At 33.3% G+C, this 11539-nt stretch overlaps 2 long non-coding RNA genes and 1 pseudogene across 2 annotated transcripts; 2 read left to right on the top strand and 1 right to left on the bottom strand.

Moving 5' to 3' along the window:
• Positions 1 to 303: 303 nt before the first annotated feature.
• LOC132065523 (pentatricopeptide repeat-containing protein At1g05750, chloroplastic-like) lies at positions 304 to 1678 on the bottom strand (annotated as a pseudogene).
• A 1506-nt stretch (positions 1679 to 3184) lies between these two features.
• On the top strand, positions 3185 to 6718 carry LOC132065524 (uncharacterized). The gene is made up of 3 exons (XR_009416748.1): positions 3185 to 3998; positions 4548 to 4620; positions 5458 to 6718. It is a non-coding gene; the product is annotated as an uncharacterized LOC132065524 (long non-coding RNA).
• Positions 6719 to 8162: 1444 nt separating this feature from the next.
• LOC132062939 (uncharacterized) lies at positions 8163 to 11037 on the top strand. The gene is made up of 4 exons (XR_009416281.1): positions 8163 to 8282; positions 8683 to 8740; positions 9036 to 9083; positions 10927 to 11037. It is a non-coding gene; the product is annotated as an uncharacterized LOC132062939 (long non-coding RNA).
• The last annotated feature ends 502 nt before the right edge of the window (positions 11038 to 11539 follow it).

The raw sequence follows: 11539 nt of genomic DNA, 5'->3' as shown, positions 1-11539 counted from the left end.
TTCATTTCTTACTACCAGCTTCTCTCTCTTTAAGTCACATCATCTAAAAAAGTAAAAAGTGGTCGGGACAAACTTTCTCGACATTAATTAGCCCTATCCTAAAAGAAAATGAAAGAAAAAGAAAGAAGACCTTATATAGGACCTAGTCCAAGACACACATATATAGGACCAATTTAAGTCCTTAATAGTTCACATAGAAAAGCTTAATTTTATCCTTGGGACATTTCGGATGATTAGATACTAGTTAAAGTACACAACTTGATCACTCAAGTTCAAAGCAAAAATTTACTCTTCTTTATAATGATTGTGTTGCACAGAATGAAATAATCAACCACATTCGAATTCACTTACATCATCTTCGACATAGCAAGACACTCTTAGCTCACCTGACAAACGCTCAAGCATTGTGTAAATATGTTGTGCATGTTTATGTGATCCATCTCCAGACACAAATTGGTGAACGGCACCACCAACCTCAATGGAACTAATTCCAGGTTTCTTTTGAATCCCAAGCGCCTTCATTTTCTTCCTCACAGTACTAGATCCACGCCAACTTCCCACTGCAGCATATATATTAGAAAGCAACACGTGATTTGAATCTCCATTCGGATCCAATTCGTAGATTCATTAGCCTTTCAGCTAGTCTTACATCGCTAAGATTTCGACAAGCTGCTAATATAGACCCCAATATAACTTCATTTGGCTTCATGGGCATATTCTTAATAATGCCTAATGCATCTTCCAATCTTCCAGCACGACTGTAAAGGAGTAATTGTATGAACTCCTTTCATTGCTCTGAAATATTTCAAACCTTTTTCGACTAAACCAGCATGGCTACATGCAGAAAGAACTCCAATAAAGGTCACCGCAACCAGTTGAAAACCTTCATTTTTCTTCAAATTGAAATAATGAAGAGTATCTAATACATGCCCATTGATTGCTAACCCCATAATTATAGAATTCCATGAAATCAAGCTTCTATCTAACAATTTATCGAACACCTCACGCGCTAACTCTACGCATCCACACCTACAATACATGTCGATTAACGAGTTATTAACACGAACATTGTCCTTAAATACACTTCGTCGCGAGATAAACCAGTGTAACCATAGGCTTATACCAAGAGTCCCCAAAGTAGCACAAGCTGAAAGAACAGCGATCATCGTTACATAATAGGGCTCTACCCTAGATAACTGCATTTCTTCAAAAAGCCCATTAATCAAAGTCGTCCAAGCAATAACATTTCTTTCAGGAATTTCATCGAACATCATAACTGCATTCTTGAAATCGCCATTTCTCATGCATCCATCAACCATGATGTTCCAAGTCACCTTATTCTTAACTCAGTTAGCGAACCCCAAAAGTCCAAACTTCAAATACATATCGATAACAGCAGTACACACTTTCACATTTTGTGTATCCAACCCGAGTTTTCGAGCATATGCGTGAAGAGCAAATCCAAAGACCGAGCTTTCGCAGGAAAATGAGCACAAGCGGAGAAAAGAGTAACGAACGTAACGTTGTTTGGCTCAATGCTGGAAATCCTCATGTTGGTGAATTCGGAAACTGTTGCAGCTAAACGGCCATTTTTGCAATGACTGGCAATTAACGAGGTCCATGAGGATGTAGAGACAAGATTATTCCGATATTTTCTTTTCTTTTATTTCTGAGCTGAGAGACTTTCGAAAAACCCTCTCTACTCCATAAAGGTAGGGGCAAGATGTGTGTTCATCCTACATTTTTCATACTCCACTTGTGGGATTACAATTAGGCAGGATCGATGTAGGCATTTTTATAAAGGAAATGAGGAAGTGGCAGCGGCTAGACAGCGAAAATTTATCGAATTTGGAATAGGACTTTACAAGATGAGTTCAATTCATCTTCAAACTCTAAAATCAGTTAGGATTTCTTGGAGGCTATTCTACCCTAAATCCTATATCATTCTTATAAAAAGGGGCATATATTCCCTTGAAAAGCCATCTCAAATATCCCATAAATTTATGGGTATTCAAAAAGAGGTCAATATGTGCCCAGATATTTTTTGACGACTAAATACTTCAAGAATATCCACAATATCCTTTCATGGAGGTCAAATACATCCAAGAAAGTCCACACATATCCAAATCCAAATCATCCTACGTTCGAGAAATACGCTACTAACGGCCCTCGAATTACGGAAAAAAAAAAAAGGAGAGAAGAATCAAGGGATAAACAGATTTGTACTCACAATCTTGATAAATGAAATTACTCTTTTATTTATTTTGTGATTGCAGTTTATTTTCTTTATCTTGATAAAATTGTTGCAAACATCGGCGACCGTGGAGAGTTGGCGGTAGTTACTGTGAAGGCGGGAAGGGCCATTGCATATATTTTCAAATTACAGTTGGAGATAGCCTTTATATATAAGGAATTTTATTTATGTTTGTTATTGGTTCTTTTGATCCTTCAATTATCGTAACATTTTGGTTTAGTCCTTATGATATTGAAATGTACATGTAGGATTCCTTTGTTCCTAAATATTCACAAATTTTCGGGATTATTAATTGTTCCACCATATAATTATGCATGTGTTAAGTTAATCTTGTATTACAACATCATATTGAGCTTATTATACTTCTATGAATACCCATTTTTATTAGTTGAAGGTTAAATGGCGTGTCATATATCATAAGGAACAAAAACAAATTTAACAATAACTGAGGAACCAAATTAGTGTTTGGTTCTATTTATTTGTTTGCATGTTTTCAATTGAGAAAAGAAGTTAGAACATCCTAGACATACTGTGGAGTTCATGGAACAATATTTGTTTGTATAATTCGAATATTAACAATTTTATGTACGTACTAATTTATTTGCTTATGTAGAATCGATGTCTTTTTCAATGAAACGTCGCAGACTTCCACGTTTTCTAGACATTACACTTATGCTTGCACTCTTTCAACCACTTGTTTGTCGCACATATTTATATCCTTTTATCTTCTATCAGAAAGAACTGTTAGAATTTAAGAAGAATATGGGGAAATTTTTTTGTATTGGATGAATAATCTGTACAAAATTGCTGCTAATTTATACAAGTAGCTAAGGACTAAAATGTTCAATTCTAAAACTATGTAACAAACTAACTTGCTCATTTACTTCTAGAAGAATCAAAAGTGCCACTTTCTATACTTGTGTATTGTACTTATATTGTGCCATCAATATTTGTGTTGAAATAAAACTGGGCTTTGTAGAACTTGGGAGTCAGATCGTTCAGCTGAGCCCAAGTATTTCTGTGGCCCAAAGTGAGAGAAAAGTAGCAGACACTTAAAACATTTCAACGTCACTCTTTCTCTCACTTCCTCGTATACTCAGAACCCTAAGATGGTTCTTGTTCTCTCTGTTCATCTTGACAATCCGAGTACCTTCACATTTTCCGGTCAAAATTTTATCACCGGCACTGGAACTTGTTTCTCCAACCAGAACAGAATGCCCTAACTTACTTTGGAGGTTCATGCAACTATCTTTGTTTTTATAATCCGAAAATCGACAATTTTATACACTTGGCAATATATTTGTTTATTCAGAGATCAATGCTAGCTCTTTCAAATGAAATGTGGTAGACCTTCGCGAGATATTAATGCTTGCTATCTTTCAACTACTTGTTTATCGCGCATATTTTTCTTTTATCTTCTCTCCGAAAGAACAGAATACCCTAACTTACTTTGGAGGTTCACGCAACTCTATTTGTTTGTATAGTCTGAATATCGACAATTTTATACACATGCTAACATATTCATTTATTCGGAGATCAATGCTAACTCTTTTAAATGAAACGTGGTAGACCTTCGCGAGATATTAATGCTTGCTATCTTTCAACTACTTGTTTGTCGCCCATATTTTCCTTTCATATTCTCTTGGAAAGAAAAGAAGAGGAGAGGAAAGGAAAAAAAAGGAAAAAAGATTTTTTCTGTAAGAAATTTCAGATGATGATGCTTTTGCAAGAAGAGAGCTACAAGGTATTTTTCTAATTGAAATCACCTCTTAAATTCTATTTTTTATGTTCTTTATCACCTTTTATAGTAATAGTTTTAAATCCTTCATTATTTTGATCTTATATAGTTTCAGAGAGTTGCTTATGATATTGGAAGTTTCACCAATTGAATAAAAAATCTCTCACTATTAGAAACAGAGGATTTTCTCATCGACATTCAGTGGCAAATTTGTATTATAAAACATGATTTTCTCATATCATTCCCACCGAACCAGCTCATTGGGAAAATACATGGTGGGAAATAAGCTCCCATTGAAACGTAGGAAAACTTCTTGATTTTTCCGGGTGAAAACACTACTATTTAAATTTTTTCCCACCGACGTTCAGTGGAATAGCCACTAAATATTTTTCAGTGGGAAAAAAGTGATCTTTTAGTAGTGTCTATTATAGATTTCACTATGAGATAGCAGTAGTTTTGAAAATTAAGTGTTATTAATTTAGTATGATTTCAAAAAATAAAACATAAAAAATTGAAACACGACAAAGGAAAGTGAGATCCTACCTGTTTTTCCAGGTCTGTTCAGACACGTTTTAGCGACAAATCAGTTGGTCACACATGAAGAGCGTGAACATTAATAGTACTTGAGGTAATGTACTTCTTTTTATTTGAATAAGGGTTGTTCTTTTTTGGATCGTTATATTCTACAACTCCGAGGTTTAGTTTACATGCTAGTTATGCGAGATTAATTATAACATAAAAATGTTTTTATTCCGCGAATAATAATGATAAATTGTTATACGATATCTCTAACTTTGTGTAATAGCTCTGTGGATCAGTTAAGCTCTAGTTGAGTATAACAGGCTAGGAGGCTGTGAGATAACTGAGGAAGAAATTTTGTCTTTTTTATCAAATACTTCACTCAGAGAAACATAAAAATAAAAACTGGAAAATCTGGAAATAATGAGGAACCATACTGGTGATGACATCCAACTCCAAACAGTTTCCTATTCGAATTAGCAAATACTTTTAATTTTTCCAAATTTGTTTTTACAACTCCGAATAGTTACCTATTCGAATTAGGAAATACTTTTAACTTTTCTTGATCTCTTTGTTTCCTGGAAACTTTCTCTATATATTGCGAGGTATTTTCTTGCTCTAGAATATTTCTACATCCTCTCACATTCTTCTTTCTGTATCTAATAAATTAAGTTGGAACTCGCATTATTCCTAAGTTCTTTTCATTTTAACAAACAAAAGAAGAATAATGATTGATGATGAAAAGCTTAAGATGAAAGTGTTCCTCATATGATGATGAAGATCTCATAAGCTATTTACTTAAATTCATTTGTTGAATGCCTATTGAATGTCATCATATTTGATATATAGACTTGTGTGGTAACAATAAGCCATGAAAATTATTCGACGACTTATTATGTAGTGATCAAGGGAAAACAAGTACTGATTATTTAATTTCTTTACTCAGTTGAAGAAAAAATCCGTCCATAGTAAAAACTTCAACAGGACAATTGTTGGGGGTAGCCCAAGGAAAGGACGACACGAGTAAACCAGCTTTGGATAAGGAAGGATCAGCGATTGGGTTCAAGAAAACTTTTCGTTTTCATGAAGAAAGTACTACTGGTGTGTACTGGATTATGAAAGAATACAGCCTTAACGAAACCATAATGGAGGGGTTAAGACAACATGGAGAAATCCGACATGAAGACTCTAGCATTACGAGGAAGGTTAGTTTGTGTAAAAATTCTCAGGATGTCCCCTTGGGAATCAAGAATGTAGTTACCAATCCATGGCCGCTATATCCCGCTTTAACTGCACTTCCACCATTTAATGGACCGTTTGAGTCCTTAACTGAAGAAGAATTGGCCTTCTTTGATAAGCTTGATCTTGGATATCCACAAGCATATGAGAACAAGAAAGAATGATAAGAGTAGAAAGTATGAACCATGTTGTATATAGCACATTCAACTATATATTCTGCTCGTTATAGTTAGAATATTACAGTTGTTTTAGTTAGACTTAATACATAGATATACATCTTAACTTGGCCTCCAACTTTAAGAATGCATATCTAGACACCTCTCGTGGACACCCAACGCTGACGTGGCACATAAACTTTGGAGGTTTCTAGATGATCATTTTGTAAGTTTGAAGTGTTCAGTTGACACAATGGAGAGGTGTCTAGATGATCATTTTATAAGTTGAGGTGTATAGATATGCATTCTCAAAGTTGAAGTGGTTAGTTGCCAGTAGAGGCCAAATTTACGTATCTATCTATGTGTCATGCCTTTAGATACTTTGTACAAACTTCCAGTGCATGAGTAAAAGTATGGACTTTAATTTGTTTTGCAAAAAGTTTGGAGAAAAGAGGCACACCATTGCTTTTGTTTTTTATACCAGGGATGCTCAATTGCATTATTTCAAACATTAATCATAAAATAACTATGTAAGCTTTTACTTTTGATTTGAGCAATTAGAACTATAGAATCATAAAGTAAAAGGAGGAGAATTCCAAAATATTTGTACATGGGAGAAAATCTACCAGCTTTTTCTTTGCTTTTCCCAAATTGTCGCAACCCCACCCTGATGTCCATAAATAATATAGGGAAAGTTACGAACAGTTCGGCCATCTAATTTACACACTTTCTATACATTTTGGCTGTATAAAGGAATTGAGGTAGTGGTGGCGGCAGCGAAGGCGGAGAGTTGGCCGCAGTTACTGTGAAGGCGGGAAGGGCCATTGCATATATTTCAAATTACAGTTGGAGATGTCTTATATAAGAGTTGCTATTTATGAATAGTTACCACTCTGATAAAATAATAGCCATAATTATAGAGTTTTAAATGTCACAGGTGAAACTCCATGGTGAAACATTGAAACTTTAGGATATTGTCATAAAATTTTATGACAATGTTTACAAAGGCAAAATTGATTAGTGGATGCTATTTCAGAATTTACAAATGGGGACTTTTCAATCCATATCATTAAAAAGTAAGCACCATACAGAGTTTTAAAATGAATAGGTGAAATTTCATGTGAAATTTTAGGATATTGTTATAGAGTTTCACCTATGAAATTTAAAACCTATGACAGTGATTTCAAAGACGTCACTGGAAAATGGTTAGTGGATGCATTTTTAGAATTTACAATTATTATAAATTAAAAATTAAAAATTAGTCATTATTATAGATAATTGCAGTAGCCTTTCAGCTAATATTACATCACTAAGATTTCGACAAGCTGCTAATATAGACCCCAATATAACTTCATTTGGCTCCATGGGCATACTTTTATAATGGAACTAAGGGAGTGGTGACAACAGAGAGTCGGCGGCAGTAATTGTAAAGGCGGGGAGGGCCATTGCATATATTTCAAATTACAATTGGAGATATCCGTTATATATAGGGATTTTTTGTTATTTACGTTATTAGCACTTTTGATCCTTCAATTATCGATACATTCCGATTTTAGTCCTTATAATATTTGATAGGTGCACTTTTGATCCCTTTATTCCTAAATATTCATAAATTTTCTGAATTATTAACTTTTTCCACCACTTAATTACACATGTGATACGTGAAATTTGTATAATTACTCCATATTGAGCTTATTATACTTATAAAAATTATACAAATACCCATTTTAATTAGTTGAAGGTTAAATGACGTGTCATATGTCATAAAAGCAAAATTTAACAATAACCAAGGGACCAAATTAGTGTTTGGCTCTATTTATTTGTTTGCATGTTTTCAATTGAGAAAAGAAGTTAGAACATCCTAGACATACTTTGAGGTCTATGGAACAATATTTTTTTGTCTAACCTAAATATTAACAATTTTATACACGTACTAATTTATATGCTTATGTAGAGATCAATGTTTTTAATGAAATGTGGCAGACTTTTGCGTTTTCTAGACATTATACTAATTCATTCTATCTTTCAACTACTTGTTTGTCGCACATTTTTCAGAAAAAATAGAATACCCGAACTTACTTTGGAGGTCCCCACAACTATATTTGTTTGTATAATCCGAATATCGACAATTTTATACACATGCCAATATATTCGGTTATTCAGAGATCAATGCTAGCTCTTTCAAATAAAACGTGGCAGACGTCCTTCCCGAGACATTAATGCTTTCTAACTTTGAACTACTTGTTTGTTGCACATATTTTACTTTTATATTCTCTCAGAAAGAAAAGAAAAGGAGAGGAAAGGAAAAAAAAAGATATTTTTTTTTTTTTTTGTAAGAAGTTTCAGATGATGATATTTGCAAGAAGAGAGCTACAAGGTGTTTTTCTAATTGAAATCCCCTCTTAAATTCTATTTCATATGTTCTTTCTTACCTTTTAAAATAGTTTTAAACCCTTCTTTAGTTTGATATTATATAGTTTCATGGAGTTGCTTATGATGTTTGAAGTTTCACCAGTTGAATTAAAAGATCACTATCATAGATTTTACGGAAAAGGGCCAAAAATGCTCCTGGACTGTCTCAAAAGATTTAAATGTACCCTTTGTCCACCTATTTTGCTAAAAACACCCCTCCGGTCACCATTTTGGCTCACTTTTATCCGTGAAACTAACATACCTCTTATTTATTTATTTTAATTATTTTTTAATCTATACTGTTTTTTTAATTTAAATTACCACCGCATGCGGCAGATATATTTATTAATAATAAAATAATGCAGCTCCGATCAGCAGATCCATCATATTCTTCGGCATCAACCCCAGTGCTTCTTAGCTCAGGTAACACCCTTGTTGCTTTTCGAATGAAAGATCTTCCTTTTCCTCTCTTGCTTTCCAAAGTAGTACTACGTGAATGTGATTCTTGAGCCTCTTTTCCATGAAATCAATTTCTTACCAATCTCTAATCTCATATTCATTATTTGTTGGTGTTGATTTAACCTATATTCGATCTGATTTCATCATTACTATGAGACAGCGATAGTTTTGAATATTAAGTGTTAATTTAGTATGATTTCAAAAAGATAAAAAAATTGAAACACGACAAAGGAAAGTGAGATCCTGCCTTTTTTTCCAGGTCTGTTCAGACATGTTTTAGAGATAAATCAAGTTGGCGACACATAAGGTAATTTACTTCTTTTGGTTTGAATTGGAGTTGTTCTTTTTTGGATAGTCCAAGGTTTAGTTCACATGCCAATTATGCAAAGATTAATAATAACATAAAATATTTTATTCCGTGAATAATAACGAATAAATTGTTATACGATATCTCTAACTTTGTGTAATAGCGTCCTGTGGATTCATTAATCCAATCAGTTAAAGCTCTAGTCACTACTAAAAAATTACTATTTTCCCACTGAAAAAATGTTCAGTGGCTATATTCCACTAAATGTCGGTGGGAAAAACCTAAATAGTAGTGTTTCACACAGAAAAATTAGGAAGTTTACCAGAATTTTAATGGGATTCTGTTTTCCCACCACGCATTTCATGTTTTGTAGCACAAATTTTCCACTGAATGTCGGTGCAAAAAACATCTATTTCTAGTAGTGAGTTGAGTAAAAAAGTAGGAGGGGAAAACATGTAGTGGTTCATTTGTATTTTTCTTTATGTTTGTTTAGATTTAATGTTTTCTATGCTTTAGTTTTTGACAAGTAATATGTCAAAAATAATTTACTTGTTATCAGTACAAATATAGAATTTCTATTTGCGATTAGTTTTGTCAATTAGATAACCAAAATAGCATTATAAAGAGTAGCCGTTTTCAAACAATTACATGTCTGCTTATTTTTATAGTCGTTTTGTCTGAGGATAGCTCTATCAGAGAAAGTTGCTCATGAATATGTGGAGCATGGTCGGCTATATTAAACAGTCAGTATTTAATATTAAGTTGTGAGAGCCAACCCATTTAGTTAGCTGTGAGAACCTATATATTATTTTCTACAAGATAGAATGCGGAATTATACTCGTAGCTTGCACCTTTAAAATATAGGGTAGAATCAGTTATATTGTCAAAGTCAATTATCATTTTAGTGATGGATTATCAAAAAAAATTGTTAGCTATGAGCAATTTAAGAGATATTAACAACGAAGTCCATAGCTAATTTCAATTTTGTGATTTAACTTGTATATGTATTTAAGAAATCTTCTAAATATGTACAAAATATTAAATTGCTAATACAGTAACTCAAATGGTCAATGGATTCAACTGCATTAATCCTAAATCTCAGCCCATAATATATAGATCCCGAATTCGTGCAGACAGAGATAACTAATTGATTATAAAATAAAATGCAAAAGAGAAAAGAAACTGCCAAATGTTTTCATATACAAAAATGACACACACACACATATATATATAATGCATGACAAAAAGGACCTCACTCTGCTACTTGCCGACATGTTACTCATAATTAACAAACTAAAACATAGACAAAAGACATATAAACAAACATAAAGGAAAATACAAATGACCCAACATGTTTCTTTTTTCCTTCAACTCTTTTATGCGACTACTAACAAGCTAGAATTTGATGTCATTCCTTCTTCATTTGCAAAATTCCCAATATTGCTAATGTTCTCTTCTCTTTTTGTTCCAATATCTCCATTGATCGTCATGAAGTCCCTTTGTATCTCTTCTTGAATCATTGTTTTCACCTCCCCTCGATCGATAGTGTCATCGTGTGTGATTTCACCCTCAATAGTGTCATCAAAACGACATTTCATGTTATTTTCTAAAACTAGTAGATTTAAAACGAGACGCCCATTCTTTCGTTTGGATTCTAGGTACTCATAGTACTCCATGCCTTTTTCTTTAAGGATTAATCTTCCATCAATATAATGTCTAGAGAGAGACCATGGTAAATCACCAGGCAATTTGCCTCTCCATGAAGGAATTGTTGGTGGATATTCTTTTTTCATGTATTTCTTAGGTTGTTTTTTTCTAATGTTGTTACAGTTGGATTTTCTAGTGTGATATTGTTGAAGAATTTCTTCTTCTTCTTCACGAGTCGAAGCCATGAAAACACCACTTTCTATACCTATTAGATCGCCGCTTGTTGAATTCATCCATGGTGAAGAAGTAGAATCAAATAAGGATGAAAATATGGATGGTGTGTTGGTCGTCGTAGTTATTGTTGTTGTCGTCGTTGCTGCTGTTACCGGTATGGATGGTGTGTTGGTCATCGTAGTTATTGTTGTTATTGTTGCTGATGTTACTGATGACTCGAATTTTGATGAAAATTCCCATACGTTTGTAGAAATATTTGCATTGAAATATTGAACGATTAAGCAAATGAAGGCAATAAAAAATCCAGAAATTGTAGATAGGATCAATTTTGCTTTGTTGAGAATCTTTTTGGTAATGAACTCCATGTTTCAAAACCCACCAAATCTGTAAAATACAAAACAAATTAACCACGTGTTAACCCTTGTTCTATAAATAGATAGTCGTAACTTGACTAATTAATTAACACTTGCAGACAAAAATATTAGTGTGTAAAATTTTTGTCCTCGTAGCTAAGTGGTTTTTTCCAAAATTTTAATGAACGAGGTATAGCAAGTTATAATGGAATAGTAGACAGT

Source organism: Lycium ferocissimum, chromosome 7, assembly GCF_029784015.1.
Source record: "Lycium ferocissimum isolate CSIRO_LF1 chromosome 7, AGI_CSIRO_Lferr_CH_V1, whole genome shotgun sequence".
Lineage (NCBI taxonomy): Eukaryota > Viridiplantae > Streptophyta > Magnoliopsida > Solanales > Solanaceae > Lycium > Lycium ferocissimum.
Note: the sequence above shows the minus strand (reverse complement) of the source record. Positions and strands in the feature narration are given on the sequence as shown.